This window comes from Rhinoderma darwinii, unplaced genomic scaffold, assembly GCF_050947455.1.
Source record: "Rhinoderma darwinii isolate aRhiDar2 unplaced genomic scaffold, aRhiDar2.hap1 Scaffold_4321, whole genome shotgun sequence".
In the NCBI taxonomy this organism is placed as follows: domain Eukaryota; kingdom Metazoa; phylum Chordata; class Amphibia; order Anura; family Rhinodermatidae; genus Rhinoderma; species Rhinoderma darwinii.
This window is the reverse complement of record NW_027463831.1, coordinates 25,805-41,630: the sequence shown is the minus strand read 5'-3', so window position 1 is coordinate 41,630 and position 15,826 is coordinate 25,805. Positions and strand designations below refer to the sequence as shown.

Genomic DNA, 15,826 nt, shown 5'->3' with positions numbered 1-15,826 from the left:
GATGGTTTCGATCCATCGACCTCTGGGTTATGGGCCCAGCACGCTTCCGCTGCGCCACTCTGCTGCCATACCTCCAAAAGAGAGGGGTAGCCTTTTACCCGCTGACTGTTGTTAAGACGCTAATGTGGAGGCCATCTCTGTGTTGCAATTGTCCATTTGTTGGCGGCTGTAGTTCCACGCAGTTGTTATGTTTTATCATTCTCTTCTTTTTATTGTGTTGATCAGAAGGTCCTCTAAGAAACATACTCCATTTACCATGTTGTGGCTTTTTTACGACTTTAATCAAAGTGGGGGAGCGTGGTTGTCTCTGTGGCGCAATTGGTTAGCGCGTTCGGCTGTTAACCGGAAGGTTGGTGGTTCAAGTTGCATGTTACAGAAAATCCTATGGTGCCTCTCAACTTAAAGTTTTGGCCAGAAGAGGAGGGCACCGGTTGTAAGACCATTTCAACATGTACAGTGTGAAAAATTTTGAGAAGAGAAAAAAATCCCAGTGATTTGGATGACATAGTTGCAATGTAGAAAGAATGGTCCAGAGCCTTTGGCCCTCTTTGGTTGTGGGCCTAAATGTCTTTCCATGCGCCACTCTGTTTCAAAGAAGATGACACATGACATGAGAAACTGGGAGGTTCAAGCAAAGCTTGAAGGTTGTGAAAACTTTTTTTTGTCTGATAACCAAAAGGTTGGTGGTTCAAGCCCACCCAGGGATGATTGTACCCTCTTTTTGTTTCAGTTGCATGTCAGAGTTACAGAAAGTCCTACTGTGGCTCTCAACTGAGAGTTTCGGTCGGATGCCCATTTCAAATACCCAACACAAACAAGAGACCCCTCTGAAAATAGATAGAAGACGAGGGCACCGGGAGAGCATTTGTCGACAGGTTGAAACATCATCTATGAGACTAACAAAAGTTCCTTCGAGCCGGAATTGAACCAGCGACCTAAGGATTGCTGATTTTCTACTACAGTTCTCCGCTCTACCAGCTGAGCTATCGAAGGCTTGCCGAGCTGGTTGTCGGGTGCTTCCTAAGCTTGCAAATGAGTTACATGAGTAGGGAAACAGAGGAGAATTGTCCCGCTCTTTGAAAAACTCGGCAAACCAAAACTTTGGAGAATACGGGCGTCGATCCCGTTACCTCTCGCATGCTAAGCGAGCGCTCTACCATTTGAGCTAATCCCCCTTCTGGCAGTCCATGTTGGGGTCCATGCTGGTTTCCATGTTGGGGTGCCTGATTCACCACAATTGTGATCATCACATACTTTTCAACCTGTAGCTTTAAGCTTTTTTTTTTTTTTTTTTTAAGTGTGGATGTCTTTCTCCCGTAAAAGCAGAAGGAGCGTGGAGCTTACAGGGTGCCGGGTGGTGTAAAAGTATAGGTGAGTCGTTAGTGTACAGAGTGAAGAATTGTGGGAAGAGAAAAGAAATCAGAATGATTTAAATAAGAAAGTCGCAACGTAGAAAAGATGGTCTAGATCCAATGGCCCATTTGGTTGTGGGCCCAAAAGCCTTTGCCTGTGCCACTTTGTTGCAAAGGCGAAAACATGTGGCATGAGAAACTGGGAGGTTGCGTGTATAAAAAGCATAGTCTGAAGGTCGTGAAAATGAGATGGTCAGGGATCGGGGGTCTCTATTCTATTTTTACGAGAAAAACATGTGATTCCGACCGGGGATAATGGCCAAATTGTAATAGGGGGCGTGAGTAAAAGAGAGCACTTAGCAGAGGATGGTTTCGATCCATCGACCTCTGGGTTATGGGCCCAGCACGCTTCCGCTGTGCCACCTCCAAAAGAGAGGGGTAGCCTTTTAGCCGCTGACTGTTGTTAAGACGCTAATGTGGAGGCCATCTCTGTGTTGCAATTGTCCATTTGTTGGCGGCTGTAGTTCCACGCAGTTGTTATGTTTTATCATTCTCTTCTTTTTATTGTGTTGATCAGAAGGTCCTCTAAGAAACATACTCCATTTACCATGTTGTGGCTTTTTTACGACTTTAATCAAAGTGGGGGAGCGTGGTTGTCTCTGTGGCGCAATTGGTTAGCGCGTTCGGCTGTTAACCGGAAGGTTGGTGGTTCAAGTTGCATGTTACAGAAAATCCTATGGTGCCTCTCAACTTAAAGTTTCGGCCAGAAGAGGAGGGCACCGGTTGTAAGACCATTTCAACATGTACAGTGTGAAAAATTTTGAGAAGAGAAAAAAATCCCAGTGATTTGGATGACATAGTTGCAATGTAGAAAGAATGGTCCAGAGCCTTTGGCCCTCTTTGGTTGTGGGCCTAAATGTCTTTCCATGCGCCACTCTGTTTCAAAGAAGATGACACATGACATGAGAAACTGGGAGGTTCAAGCAAAGCTTGAAGGTTGTGAAAACTTTTTTTTGTCTGATAACCAAAAGGTTGGTGGTTCAAGCCCACCCAGGGATGATTGTACCCTCTTTTTGTTTCAGTTGCATGTCAGAGTTACAGAAAGTCCTACTGTGGCTCTCAACTGAGAGTTTCGGTCGGATGCCCATTTCAAATACCCAACACAAACAAGAGACCCCTCTGAAAATAGATAGAAGACGAGGGCACCGGGAGAGCATTTGTCGACAGGTTGAAACATCATCTATGAGACTAACAAAAGTTCCTTCGAGCCGGAATTGAACCAGCGACCTAAGGATTGCTGATTTTCTACTACAGTCCTCCGCTCTACCAGCTGAGCTATCGAAGGCTTGCCGAGCTGGTTGTCGGGTGCTTCCTAAGCTTGCAAATGAGTTACATGAGTAGGGAAACAGAGGAGAATTGTCCCGCTCTTTGAAAAACTCGGCAAACCAAAACTTTGGAGAATACGGGCGTCGATCCCGTTACCTCTCGCATGCTAAGCGAGCGCTCCACCATTTGAGCTAATCCCCCTTCTGGCAGTCCATGTTGGGGTCCATGCTGGTTTCCATGTTGGGGTGCCTGATTCACCACAATTGTGATCATCACATACTTTTCAACCTGTAGCTTTAAGCTTTTTTTTTTTTTTTTTTTTTTTTAAGTGTGGATGTCTTTCTCCCGTAAAAGCAGAAGGAGCGTGGAGCTTACAGGGTGCCGGGTGGTGTAAAAGTATAGGTGAGTCGTTAGTGTACAGAGTGAAGAATTGTGGGAAGAGAAAAGAAATCAGAATGATTTAAATAAGAAAGTCGCAACGTAGAAAAGATGGTCTAGATCCAATGGCCCATTTGGTTGTGGGCCCAAAAGCCTTTGCCTGTGCCACTTTGTTGCAAAGGCGAAAACATGTGGCATGAGAAACTGGGAGGTTGCGTGTATAAAAAGCATAGTCTGAAGGTCGTGAAAATGAGATGGTCAGGGATCGGGGGTCTCTATTCTATTTTTACGAGAAAAACATGTGATTCCGACCGGGGATAATGGCCAAATTGTAACAGGGGGCGTGAGTAAAAGAGAGCACTTAGCAGAGGATGGTTTCGATCCATCGACCTCTGGGTTATGGGCCCAGCACGCTTCCGCTGCGCCACTCTGCTGCCATACCTCCAAAAGAGAGGGGTAGCCTTTTACCCGCTGACTGTTGTTAAGACGCTAATGTGGAGGCCATCTCTGTGTTGCAATTGTCCATTTGTTGGCGGCTGTAGTTCCACGCAGTTGTTATGTTTTATCATTCTCTTCTTTTTATTGTGTTGATCAGAAGGTCCTCTAAGAAACATACTCCATTTACCATGTTGTGGCTTTTTTACGACTTTAATCAAAGTGGGGGAGCGTGGTTGTCTCTGTGGCGCAATTGGTTAGCGCGTTCGACTGTTAACCGGAAGGTTGGTGGTTCAAGTTGCATGTTACAGAAAATCCTATGGTGCCTCTCAACTTAAAGTTTCGGCCAGAAGAGGAGGGCACCGGTTGTAAGACCATTTCAACATGTACAGTGTGAAAAATTTTGAGAAGAGAAAAAAATCCCAGTGATTTGGATGACATAGTTGCAATGTAGAAAGAATGGTCCAGAGCCTTTGGCCCTCTTTGGTTGTGGGCCTAAATGTCTTTCCATGTGCCACTCTGTTTCAAAGAAGATGACACATGACATGAGAAACTGGGAGGTTCAAGCAAAGCTTGAAGGTTGTGAAAACTTTTTTTTGTCTGATAACCAAAAGGTTGGTGGTTCAAGCCCACCCAGGGATGATTGTACCCTCTTTTTGTTTCAGTTGCATGTCAGAGTTACAGAAAGTCCTACTGTGGCTCTCAACTGAGAGTTTCGGTCGGATGCCCATTTCAAATACCCAACACAAACAAGAGACCCCTCTGAAAATAGATAGAAGACGAGGGCACCGGGAGAGCATTTGTCGACAGGTTGAAACATCATCTATGAGACTAACAAAAGTTCCTTCGAGCCGGAATTGAACCAGCGACCTAAGGATTGCTGATTTTCTACTACAGTTCTCCGCTCTACCAGCTGAGCTATCGAAGGCTTGCCGAGCTGGTTGTCGGGTGCTTCCTAAGCTTGCAAATGAGTTACATGAGTAGGGAAACAGAGGAGAATTGTCCCGCTCTTTGAAAAACTCGGCAAACCAAAACTTTGGAGAATACGGGCGTCGATCCCGTTACCTCTCGCATGCTAAGCGAGCGCTCTACCATTTGAGCTAATCCCCCTTCTGGCAGTCCATGTTGGGGTCCATGCTGGTTTCCATGTTGGGGTGCCTGATTCACCACAATTGTGATCATCACATACTTTTCAACCTGTAGCTTTAAGGTTTTTTTTTTTTTTTTTATGTTTTTTTTTTAAGTGTGGATGTCTTTCTCCCGTAAAAGCAGAAGGAGCGTGGAGCTTACAGGGTGCCGGGTGGTGTAAAAGTATAGGTGAGTCGTTAGTGTACAGAGTGAAGAATTGTGGGAAGAGAAAAGAAATCAGAATGATTTAAATAAGAAAGTCGCAACGTAGAAAAGATGGTCTAGATCCAATGGCCCATTTGGTTGTGGGCCCAAAAGCCTTTGCCTGTGCCACTTTGTTGCAAAGGCGAAAACATGTGGCATGAGAAACTGGGAGGTTGCGTGTATAAAAAGCATAGTCTGAAGGTCGTGAAAATGAGATGGTCAGGGATCGGGGGTCTCTATTCTATTTTTACGAGAAAAACATGTGATTCCGACCGGGGATAATGGCCAAATTGTAACAGGGGGCGTGAGTAAAAGAGAGCACTTAGCAGAGGATGGTTTCGATCCATCGACCTCTGGGTTATGGGCCCAGCACGCTTCCGCTGCGCCACTCTGCTGCCATACCTCCAAAAGAGAGGGGTAGCCTTTTACCCGCTGACTGTTGTTAAGACGCTAATGTGGAGGCCATCTCTGTGTTGCAATTGTCCATTTGTTGGCGGCTGTAGTTCCACGCAGTTGTTATGTTTTATCATTCTCTTCTTTTTATTGTGTTGATCAGAAGGTCCTCTAAGAAACATACTCCATTTACCATGTTGTGGCTTTTTTACGACTTTAATCAAAGTGGGGGAGCGTGGTTGTCTCTGTGGCGCAATTGGTTAGCGCGTTCGGCTGTTAACCGGAAGGTTGGTGGTTCAAGTTGCATGTTACAGAAAATCCTATGGTGCCTCTCAACTTAAAGTTTTGGCCAGAAGAGGAGGGCACCGGTTGTAAGACCATTTCAACATGTACAGTGTGAAAAATTTTGAGAAGAGAAAAAAATCCCAGTGATTTGGATGACATAGTTGCAATGTAGAAAGAATGGTCCAGAGCCTTTGGCCCTCTTTGGTTGTGGGCCTAAATGTCTTTCCATGCGCCACTCTGTTTCAAAGAAGATGACACATGACATGAGAAACTGGGAGGTTCAAGCAAAGCTTGAAGGTTGTGAAAACTTTTTTTTGTCTGATAACCAAAAGGTTGGTGGTTCAAGCCCACCCAGGGATGATTGTACCCTCTTTTTGTTTCAGTTGCATGTCAGAGTTACAGAAAGTCCTACTGTGGCTCTCAACTGAGAGTTTCGGTCGGATGCCCATTTCAAATACCCAACACAAACAAGAGACCCCTCTGAAAATAGATAGAAGACGAGGGCACCGGGAGAGCATTTGTCGACAGGTTGAAACATCATCTATGAGACTAACAAAAGTTCCTTCGAGCCGGAATTGAACCAGCGACCTAAGGATTGCTGATTTTCTACTACAGTTCTCCGCTCTACCAGCTGAGCTATCGAAGGCTTGCCGAGCTGGTTGTCGGGTGCTTCCTAAGCTTGCAAATGAGTTACATGAGTAGGGAAACAGAGGAGAATTGTCCCGCTCTTTGAAAAACTCGGCAAACCAAAACTTTGGAGAATACGGGCGTCGATCCCGTTACCTCTCGCATGCTAAGCGAGCGCTCTACCATTTGAGCTAATCCCCCTTCTGGCAGTCCATGTTGGGGTCCATGCTGGTTTCCATGTTGGGGTGCCTGATTCACCACAATTGTGATCATCACATACTTTTCAACCTGTAGCTTTAAGCTTTTTTTTTTTTTTTTTTTAAGTGTGGATGTCTTTCTCCCGTAAAAGCAGAAGGAGCGTGGAGCTTACAGGGTGCCGGGTGGTGTAAAAGTATAGGTGAGTCGTTAGTGTACAGAGTGAAGAATTGTGGGAAGAGAAAAGAAATCAGAATGATTTAAATAAGAAAGTCGCAACGTAGAAAAGATGGTCTAGATCCAATGGCCCATTTGGTTGTGGGCCCAAAAGCCTTTGCCTGTGCCACTTTGTTGCAAAGGCGAAAACATGTGGCATGAGAAACTGGGAGGTTGCGTGTATAAAAAGCATAGTCTGAAGGTCGTGAAAATGAGATGGTCAGGGATCGGGGGTCTCTATTCTATTTTTACGAGAAAAACATGTGATTCCGACCGGGGATAATGGCCAAATTGTAATAGGGGGCGTGAGTAAAAGAGAGCACTTAGCAGAGGATGGTTTCGATCCATCGACCTCTGGGTTATGGGCCCAGCACGCTTCCGCTGCGCCACCTCCAAAAGAGAGGGGTAGCCTTTTAGCCGCTGACTGTTGTTAAGACGCTAATGTGGAGGCCATCTCTGTGTTGCAATTGTCCATTTGTTGGCGGCTGTAGTTCCACGCAGTTGTTATGTTTTATCATTCTCTTCTTTTTATTGTGTTGATCAGAAGGTCCTCTAAGAAACATACTCCATTTACCATGTTGTGGCTTTTTTACGACTTTAATCAAAGTGGGGGAGCGTGGTTGTCTCTGTGGCGCAATTGGTTAGCGCGTTCGGCTGTTAACCGGAAGGTTGGTGGTTCAAGTTGCATGTTACAGAAAATCCTATGGTGCCTCTCAACTTAAAGTTTCGGCCAGAAGAGGAGGGCACCGGTTGTAAGACCATTTCAACATGTACAGTGTGAAAAATTTTGAGAAGAGAAAAAAATCCCAGTGATTTGGATGACATAGTTGCAATGTAGAAAGAATGGTCCAGAGCCTTTGGCCCTCTTTGGTTGTGGGCCTAAATGTCTTTCCATGCGCCACTCTGTTTCAAAGAAGATGACACATGACATGAGAAACTGGGAGGTTCAAGCAAAGCTTGAAGGTTGTGAAAACTTTTTTTTGTCTGATAACCAAAAGGTTGGTGGTTCAAGCCCACCCAGGGATGATTGTACCCTCTTTTTGTTTCAGTTGCATGTCAGAGTTACAGAAAGTCCTACTGTGGCTCTCAACTGAGAGTTTCGGTCGGATGCCCATTTCAAATACCCAACACAAACAAGAGACCCCTCTGAAAATAGATAGAAGACGAGGGCACCGGGAGAGCATTTGTCGACAGGTTGAAACATCATCTATGAGACTAACAAAAGTTCCTTCGAGCCGGAATTGAACCAGCGACCTAAGGATTGCTGATTTTCTACTACAGTTCTCCGCTCTACCAGCTGAGCTATCGAAGGCTTGCCGAGCTGGTTGTCGGGTGCTTCCTAAGCTTGCAAATGAGTTACATGAGTAGGGAAACAGAGGAGAATTGTCCCGCTCTTTGAAAAACTCGGCAAACCAAAACTTTGGAGAATACGGGCGTCGATCCCGTTACCTCTCGCATGCTAAGCGAGCGCTCTACCATTTGAGCTAATCCCCCTTCTGGCAGTCCATGTTGGGGTCCATGCTGGTTTCCATGTTGGGGTGCCTGATTCACCACAATTGTGATCATCACATACTTTTCAACCTGTAGCTTTAAGGTTTTTTTTTTTTTTTTTTTTTTTTTTTTAAGTGTGGATGTCTTTCTCCCGTAAAAGCAGAAGGAGCGTGGAGCTTACAGGGTGCCGGGTGGTGTAAAAGTATAGGTGAGTCGTTAGTGTACAGAGTGAAGAATTGTGGGAAGAGAAAAGAAATCAGAATGATTTAAATAAGAAAGTCGCAACGTAGAAAAGATGGTCTAGATCCAATGGCCCATTTGGTTGTGGGCCCAAAAGCCTTTGCCTGTGCCACTTTGTTGCAAAGGCGAAAACATGTGGCATGAGAAACTGGGAGGTTGCGTGTATAAAAAGCATAGTCTGAAGGTCGTGAAAATGAGATGGTCAGGGATCGGGGGTCTCTATTCTATTTTTACGAGAAAAACATGTGATTCCGACCGGGGATAATGGCCAAATTGTAACAGGGGGCGTGAGTAAAAGAGAGCACTTAGCAGAGGATGGTTTCGATCCATCGACCTCTGGGTTATGGGCCCAGCACGCTTCAGCTGCGCCACTCTGCTACAATACCTCCGAAAGAGAGGGGTAGCCTATTACCCGCTGACTGTTGTTAAGACGCTAATGTGGAGGCCATCTCTGTGTTGCAATTGTCCATTTGTTGGCGGCTGTAGTTCCACGCAGTTGTTATGTTTTATCATTCTCTTCTTTTTATTGTGTTGATCAGAAGGTCCTCTAAGAAACATACTCCATTTACCATGTTGTGGCTTTTTTACGACTTTAATCAAAGTGGGGGAGCGTGGTTGTCTCTGTGGCGCAATTGGTTAGCGCGTTCGGCTGTTAACCGGAAGGTTGGTGGTTCAAGCCCACCCAGGGACGGCAGTGTCCTCTTTTTGTTTCAGTTGCATGTTACAGAAAATCCTATGGTGCCTCTCAACTTAAAGTTTCGGCCAGAAGAGGAGGGCACCGGTTGTAAGACCATTTCAACATGTACAGTGTGAAAAATTTTGAGAAGAGAAAAAAATCCCAGTGATTTGGATGACATAGTTGCAATGTAGAAAGAATGGTCCAGAGCCTTTGGCCCTCTTTGGTTGTGGGCCTAAATGTCTTTCCATGCGTCACTCTGTTTCAAAGAAGATGACACATGACATGAGAAACTGGGAGGTTCAAGCAAAGCTTGAAGGTTGTGAAAACTTTTTTTTGTCTGATAACCAAAAGGTTGGTGGTTCAAGCCCACCCAGGGATGATTGTACCCTCTTTTTGTTTCAGTTGCATGTCAGAGTTACAGAAAGTCCTACTGTGGCTCTCAACTGAGAGTTTCGGTCGGATGCCCATTTCAAATACCCAACACAAACAAGAGACCCCTCTGAAAATAGATAGAAGACGAGGGCACCGGGAGAGCATTTGTCGACAGGTTGAAACATCATCTATGAGACTAACAAAAGTTCCTTCGAGCCGGAATTGAACCAGCGACCTAAGGATTGCTGATTTTCTACTACAGTCCTCCGCTCTACCAGCTGAGCTATCGAAGGCTTGCCGAGCTGGTTGTCGGGTGCTTCCTAAGCTTGCAAATGAGTTACATGAGTAGGGAAACAGAGGAGAATTGTCCCGCTCTTTGAAAAACTCGGCAAACCAAAACTTTGGAGAATACGGGCGTCGATCCCGTTACCTCTCGCATGCTAAGCGAGCGCTCTACCATTTGAGCTAATCCCCCTTCTGGCAGTCCATGTTGGGGTCCATGCTGGTTTCCATGTTGGGGTGCCTGATTCACCACAATTGTGATCATCACATACTTTTCAACCTGTAGCTTTAAGGTTTTTTTTTTTTTTTTTATGTTTTTTTTTTAAGTGTGGATGTCTTTCTCCCGTAAAAGCAGAAGGAGCGTGGAGCTTACAGGGTGCCGGGTGGTGTAAAAGTATAGGTGAGTCGTTAGTGTACAGAGTGAAGAATTGTGGGAAGAGAAAAGAAATCAGAATGATTTAAATAAGAAAGTCGCAACGTAGAAAAGATGGTCTAGATCCAATGGCCCATTTGGTTGTGGGCCCAAAAGCCTTTGCCTGTGCCACTTTGTTGCAAAGGCGAAAACATGTGGCATGAGAAACTGGGAGGTTGCGTGTATAAAAAGCATAGTCTGAAGGTCGTGAAAATGAGATGGTCAGGGATCGGGGGTCTCTATTCTATTTTTACGAGAAAAACATGTGATTCCGACCGGGGATAATGGCCAAATTGTAACAGGGGGCGTGAGTAAAAGAGAGCACTTAGCAGAGGATGGTTTCGATCCATCGACCTCTGGGTTATAGGCCCAGCACGCTTCCGCTGCGCCACTCTGCTGCCATACCTCCAAAAGAGAGGGGTAGCCTATTACCCGCTGACTGTTGTTAAGACGCTAATGTGGAGGCCATCTCTGTGTTGCAATTGTCCATTTGTTGGCGGCTGTAGTTCCACGCAGTTGTTATGTTTTATCATTCTCTTCTTTTTATTGTGTTGATCAGAAGGTCCTCTAAGAAACATACTCCATTTACCATGTTGTGGCTTTTTTACGACTTTAATCAAAGTGGGGGAGCGTGGTTGTCTCTGTGGCGCAATTGGTTAGCGCGTTCGGCTGTTAACCGGAAGGTTGGTGGTTCAAGCCCACCCAGGGACGGCAGTGTCCTCTTTTTGTCTCAGTTGCATGTTACAGAAAATCCTATGGTGCCTCTCAACTTAAAGTTTCGGCCAGAAGAGGAGGGCACCGGTTGTAAGACCATTTCAACATGTACAGTGTGAAAAATTTTGAGAAGAGAAAAAAATCCCAGTGATTTGGATGACATAGTTGCAATGTAGAAAGAATGGTCCAGAGCCTTTGGCCCTCTTTGGTTGTGGGCCTAAATGTCTTTCCATGCGCCACTCTGTTTCAAAGAAGATGACACATGACATGAGAAACTGGGAGGTTCAAGCAAAGCTTGAAGGTTGTGAAAACTTTTTTTTGTCTGATAACCAAAAGGTTGGTGGTTCAAGCCCACCCAGGGATGATTGTACCCTCTTTTTGTTTCAGTTGCATGTCAGAGTTACAGAAAGTCTCTCAACTGAGAGTTTCGGTCGGATGCCCATTTCAAATACCCAACACAAACAAGAGACCCCTCTGAAAATAGATAGAAGACGAGGGCACCGGGAGAGCATTTGTCGACAGGTTGAAACATCATCTATGAGACTAACAAAAGTTCCTTCGAGCCGGAATTGAACCAGCGACCTAAGGATTGCTGATTTTCTACTACAGTCCTCCGCTCTACCAGCTGAGCTATCGAAGGCTTGCCGAGCTGGTTGTCGGGTGCTTCCTAAGCTTGCAAATGAGTTACATGAGTAGGGAAACAGAGGAGAATTGTCCCGCTCTTTGAAAAACTCGGCAAACCAAAACTTTGGAGAATACGGGCGTCGATCCCGTTACCTCTCGCATGCTAAGCGAGCGCTCTACCATTTGAGCTAATCCCCCTTCTGGCAGTCCATGTTGGGGTCCATGCTGGTTTCCATGTTGGGGTGCCTGATTCACCACAATTGTGATCATCACATACTTTTCAACCTGTAGCTTTAAGGTTTTTTTTTTTTTTTTTATGTTTTTTTTTTAAGTGTGGATGTCTTTCTCCCGTAAAAGCAGAAGGAGCGTGGAGCTTACAGGGTGCCGGGTGGTGTAAAAGTATAGGTGAGTCGTTAGTGTACAGAGTGAAGAATTGTGGGAAGAGAAAAGAAATCAGAATGATTTAAATAAGAAAGTCGCAACGTAGAAAAGATGGTCTAGATCCAATGGCCCATTTGGTTGTGGGCCCAAAAGCCTTTGCCTGTGCCACTTTGTTGCAAAGGCGAAAACATGTGGCATGAGAAACTGGGAGGTTGCGTGTATAAAAAGCATAGTCTGAAGGTCGTGAAAATGAGATGGTCAGGGATCGGGGGTCTCTATTCTATTTTTACGAGAAAAACATGTGATTCCGACCGGGGATAATGGCCAAATTGTAACAGGGGGCGTGAGTAAAAGAGAGCACTTAGCAGAGGATGGTTTCGATCCATCGACCTCTGGGTTATGGGCCCAGCACGCTTCCGCTGCGCCACTCTGCTGCCATACCTCCAAAAGAGAGGGGTAGCCTATTACCCGCTGACTGTTGTTAAGACGCTAATGTGGAGGCCATCTCTGTGTTGCAATTGTCCATTTGTTGGCGGCTGTAGTTCCACGCAGTTGTTATGTTTTATCATTCTCTTCTTTTTATTGTGTTGATCAGAAGGTCCTCTAAGAAACATACTCCATTTACCATGTTGTGGCTTTTTTACGACTTTAATCAAAGTGGGGGAGCGTGGTTGTCTCTGTGGCGCAATTGGTTAGCGCGTTCGGCTGTTAACCGGAAGGTTGGTGGTTCAAGCCCACCCAGGGACGGCTGTGTCCTCTTTTTGTCTCAGTTGCATGTTACAGAAAATCCTATGGTGCCTCTCAACTTAAAGTTTCGGCCAGAAGAGGAGGGCACCGGTTGTAAGACCATTTCAACATGTACAGTGTGAAAAATTTTGAGAAGAGAAAAAAATCCCAGTGATTTGGATGACATAGTTGCAATGTAGAAAGAATGGTCCAGAGCCTTTGGCCCTCTTTGGTTGTGGGCCTAAATGTCTTTCCATGCGCCACTCTGTTTCAAAGAAGATGACACATGACATGAGAAACTGGGAGGTTCAAGCAAAGCTTGAAGGTTGTGAAAACTTTTTTTTGTCTGATAACCAAAAGGTTGGTGGTTCAAGCCCACCCAGGGATGATTGTACCCTCTTTTTGTTTCAGTTGCATGTCAGAGTTACAGAAAGTCTCTCAACTGAGAGTTTCGGTCGGATGCCCATTTCAAATACCCAACACAAACAAGAGACCCCTCTGAAAATAGATAGAAGACGAGGGCACCGGGAGAGCATTTGTCGACAGGTTGAAACATCATCTATGAGACTAACAAAAGTTCCTTCGAGCCGGAATTGAACCAGCGACCTAAGGATTGCTGATTTTCTACTACAGTCCTCCGCTCTACCAGCTGAGCTATCGAAGGCTTGCCGAGCTGGTTGTCGGGTGCTTCCTAAGCTTGCAAATGAGTTACATGAGTAGGGAAACAGAGGAGAATTGTCCCGCTCTTTGAAAAACTCGGCAAACCAAAACTTTGGAGAATACGGGCGTCGATCCCGTTACCTCTCGCATGCTAAGCGAGCGCTCTACCATTTGAGCTAATCCCCCTTCTGGCAGTCCATGTTGGGGTCCATGCTGGTTTCCATGTTGGGGTGCCTGATTCACCACAATTGTGATCATCACATACTTTTCAACCTGTAGCTTTAAGGTTTTTTTTTTTTTTTTTATGTTTTTTTTTTAAGTGTGGATGTCTTTCTCCCGTAAAAGCAGAAGGAGCGTGGAGCTTACAGGGTGCCGGGTGGTGTAAAAGTATAGGTGAGTCGTTAGTGTACAGAGTGAAGAATTGTGGGAAGAGAAAAGAAATCAGAATGATTTAAATAAGAAAGTCGCAACGTAGAAAAGATGGTCTAGATCCAATGGCCCATTTGGTTGTGGGCCCAAAAGCCTTTGCCTGTGCCACTTTGTTGCAAAGGCGAAAACATGTGGCATGAGAAACTGGGAGGTTGCGTGTATAAAAAGCATAGTCTGAAGGTCGTGAAAATGAGATGGTCAGGGATCGGGGGTCTCTATTCTATTTTTACGAGAAAAACATGTGATTCCGACCGGGGATAATGGCCAAATTGTAACAGGGGGCGTGAGTAAAAGAGAGCACTTAGCAGAGGATGGTTTCGATCCATCGACCTCTGGGTTATGGGCCCAGCACGCTTCCGCTGCGCCACTCTGCTGCCATACCTCCAAAAGAGAGGGGTAGCCTATTACCCGCTGACTGTTGTTAAGACGCTAATGTGGAGGCCATCTCTGTGTTGCAATTGTCCATTTGTTGGCGGCTGTAGTTCCACGCAGTTGTTATGTTTTATCATTCTCTTCTTTTTATTGTGTTGATCAGAAGGTCCTCTAAGAAACATACTCCATTTACCATGTTGTGGCTTTTTTACGACTTTAATCAAAGTGGGGGAGCGTGGTTGTCTCTGTGGCGCAATTGGTTAGCGCGTTCGGCTGTTAACCGGAAGGTTGGTGGTTCAAGCCCACCCAGGGAAGGCAGTGTCCTCTTTTTGTCTCAGTTGCATGTTACAGAAAATCCTATGGTGCCTCTCAACTTAAAGTTTCGGCCAGAAGAGGAGGGCACCGGTTGTAAGACCATTTCAACATGTACAGTGTGAAAAATTTTGAGAAGAGAAAAAAATCCCAGTGATTTGGATGACATAGTTGCAATGTAGAAAGAATGGTCCAGAGCCTTTGGCCCTCTTTGGTTGTGGGCCTAAATGTCTTTCCATGCGCCACTCTGTTTCAAAGAAGATGACACATGACATGAGAAACTGGGAGGTTCAAGCAAAGCTTGAAGGTTGTGAAAACTTTTTTTTGTCTGATAACCAAAAGGTTGGTGGTTCAAGCCCACCCAGGGATGATTGTACCCTCTTTTTGTTTCAGTTGCATGTCAGAGTTACAGAAAGTCCTACTGTGGCTCTCAACTGAGAGTTTCGGTCGGATGCCCATTTCAAATACCCAACACAAACAAGAGACCCCTCTGAAAATAGATAGAAGACGAGGGCACCGGGAGAGCATTTGTCGACAGGTTGAAACATCATCTATGAGACTAACAAAAGTTCCTTCGAGCCGGAATTGAACCAGCGACCTAAGGATTGCTGATTTTCTACTACAGTCCTCCGCTCTACCAGCTGAGCTATCGAAGGCTTGCCGAGCTGGTTGTCGGGTGCTTCCTAAGCTTGCAAATGAGTTACATGAGTAGGGAAACAGAGGAGAATTGTCCCGCTCTTTGAAAAACTCGGCAAACCAAAACTTTGGAGAATACAGGCGTCGATCCCGTTACCTCTCGCATGCTAAGCGAGCGCTCTACCATTTGAGCTAATCCCCCTTCTGGCAGTCCATGTTGGGGTCCATGCTGGTTTCCATGTTGGGGTGCCTGATTCACCACAATTGTGATCATCACATACTTTTCAACTTGTAGCTTTAAGGTTTTTTTTTTTTTTTTTATGTTTTTTTTTTAAGTGTGGATGTCTTTCTCCCGTAAAAGCAGAAGGAGCGTGGAGCTTACAGGGTGCCGGGTGGTGTAAAAGTATAGGTGAGTCGTTAGTGTACAGAGTGAAGAATTGTGGGAAGAGAAAAGAAATCAGAATGATTTAAATAAGAAAGTCGCAACGTAGAAAAGATGGTCTAGATCCAATGGCCCATTTGGTTGTGGGCCCAAAAGCCTTTGCCTGTGCCACTTTGTTGCAAAGGCGAAAACATGTGGCATGAGAAACTGGGAGGTTGCGTGTATAAAAAGCATAGTCTGAAGGTCGTGAAAATGAGATGGTCAGGGATCGGGGGTCTCTATTCTATTTTTACGAGAAAAACATGTGATTCCGACCGGGGATAATGGCCAAATTGTAACAGGGGGCGTGAGTAAAAGAGAGCACTTAGCAGAGGATGGTTTCGATCCATCGACCTCTGGGTTATGGGCCCAGCACGCTTCCGCTGCGCCACTCTGCTGCCATACCTCCAAAAGAGAGGGGTAGCCTATTACCCGCTGACTGTTGTTAAGACGCTAATGTGGAGGCCATCTCTGTGTTGCAATTGTCCATTTGTTGGCGGCTGTAGTTCCACGCAGTTGTTATGTTTTATCATTCT

At 45.4% G+C, this 15,826-nt stretch overlaps 9 non-coding genes across 9 annotated transcripts; 3 read left to right on the top strand and 6 right to left on the bottom strand.

Annotated features, from left to right (window-relative positions):
- Positions 1–2,611: 2,611 nt before the first annotated feature.
- On the bottom strand, positions 2,612–2,697 carry TRNAY-GUA (transfer RNA tyrosine (anticodon GUA)). The gene is given in 2 exon segments: positions 2,612–2,647; positions 2,661–2,697. It is a non-coding gene; the product is annotated as a tRNA-Tyr (tRNA).
- A 6,190-nt stretch (positions 2,698–8,887) lies between these two features.
- Positions 8,888–8,961, top strand: TRNAN-GUU (transfer RNA asparagine (anticodon GUU)). Its single transcript has one exon. It is a non-coding gene; the product is annotated as a tRNA-Asn (tRNA).
- Positions 8,962–9,528: 567 nt separating this feature from the next.
- On the bottom strand, positions 9,529–9,614 carry TRNAY-GUA (transfer RNA tyrosine (anticodon GUA)). Its single transcript is given in 2 exon segments — positions 9,529–9,564; positions 9,578–9,614. It is a non-coding gene; the product is annotated as a tRNA-Tyr (tRNA).
- A 727-nt stretch (positions 9,615–10,341) lies between these two features.
- On the bottom strand, positions 10,342–10,413 carry TRNAI-UAU (transfer RNA isoleucine (anticodon UAU)). The gene has a single exon. It is a non-coding gene; the product is annotated as a tRNA-Ile (tRNA).
- Positions 10,414–10,652: 239 nt separating this feature from the next.
- On the top strand, positions 10,653–10,726 carry TRNAN-GUU (transfer RNA asparagine (anticodon GUU)). Its single transcript has one exon. It is a non-coding gene; the product is annotated as a tRNA-Asn (tRNA).
- A 557-nt stretch (positions 10,727–11,283) lies between these two features.
- Positions 11,284–11,369, bottom strand: TRNAY-GUA (transfer RNA tyrosine (anticodon GUA)). The gene is given in 2 exon segments: positions 11,284–11,319; positions 11,333–11,369. It is a non-coding gene; the product is annotated as a tRNA-Tyr (tRNA).
- A 1,038-nt stretch (positions 11,370–12,407) lies between these two features.
- Positions 12,408–12,481, top strand: TRNAN-GUU (transfer RNA asparagine (anticodon GUU)). Its single transcript has one exon. It is a non-coding gene; the product is annotated as a tRNA-Asn (tRNA).
- A 557-nt stretch (positions 12,482–13,038) lies between these two features.
- On the bottom strand, positions 13,039–13,124 carry TRNAY-GUA (transfer RNA tyrosine (anticodon GUA)). The gene is given in 2 exon segments: positions 13,039–13,074; positions 13,088–13,124. It is a non-coding gene; the product is annotated as a tRNA-Tyr (tRNA).
- Positions 13,125–14,803: 1,679 nt separating this feature from the next.
- TRNAY-GUA (transfer RNA tyrosine (anticodon GUA)) lies at positions 14,804–14,889 on the bottom strand. Its single transcript is given in 2 exon segments — positions 14,804–14,839; positions 14,853–14,889. It is a non-coding gene; the product is annotated as a tRNA-Tyr (tRNA).
- Positions 14,890–15,826: the final 937 nt, after the last annotated feature.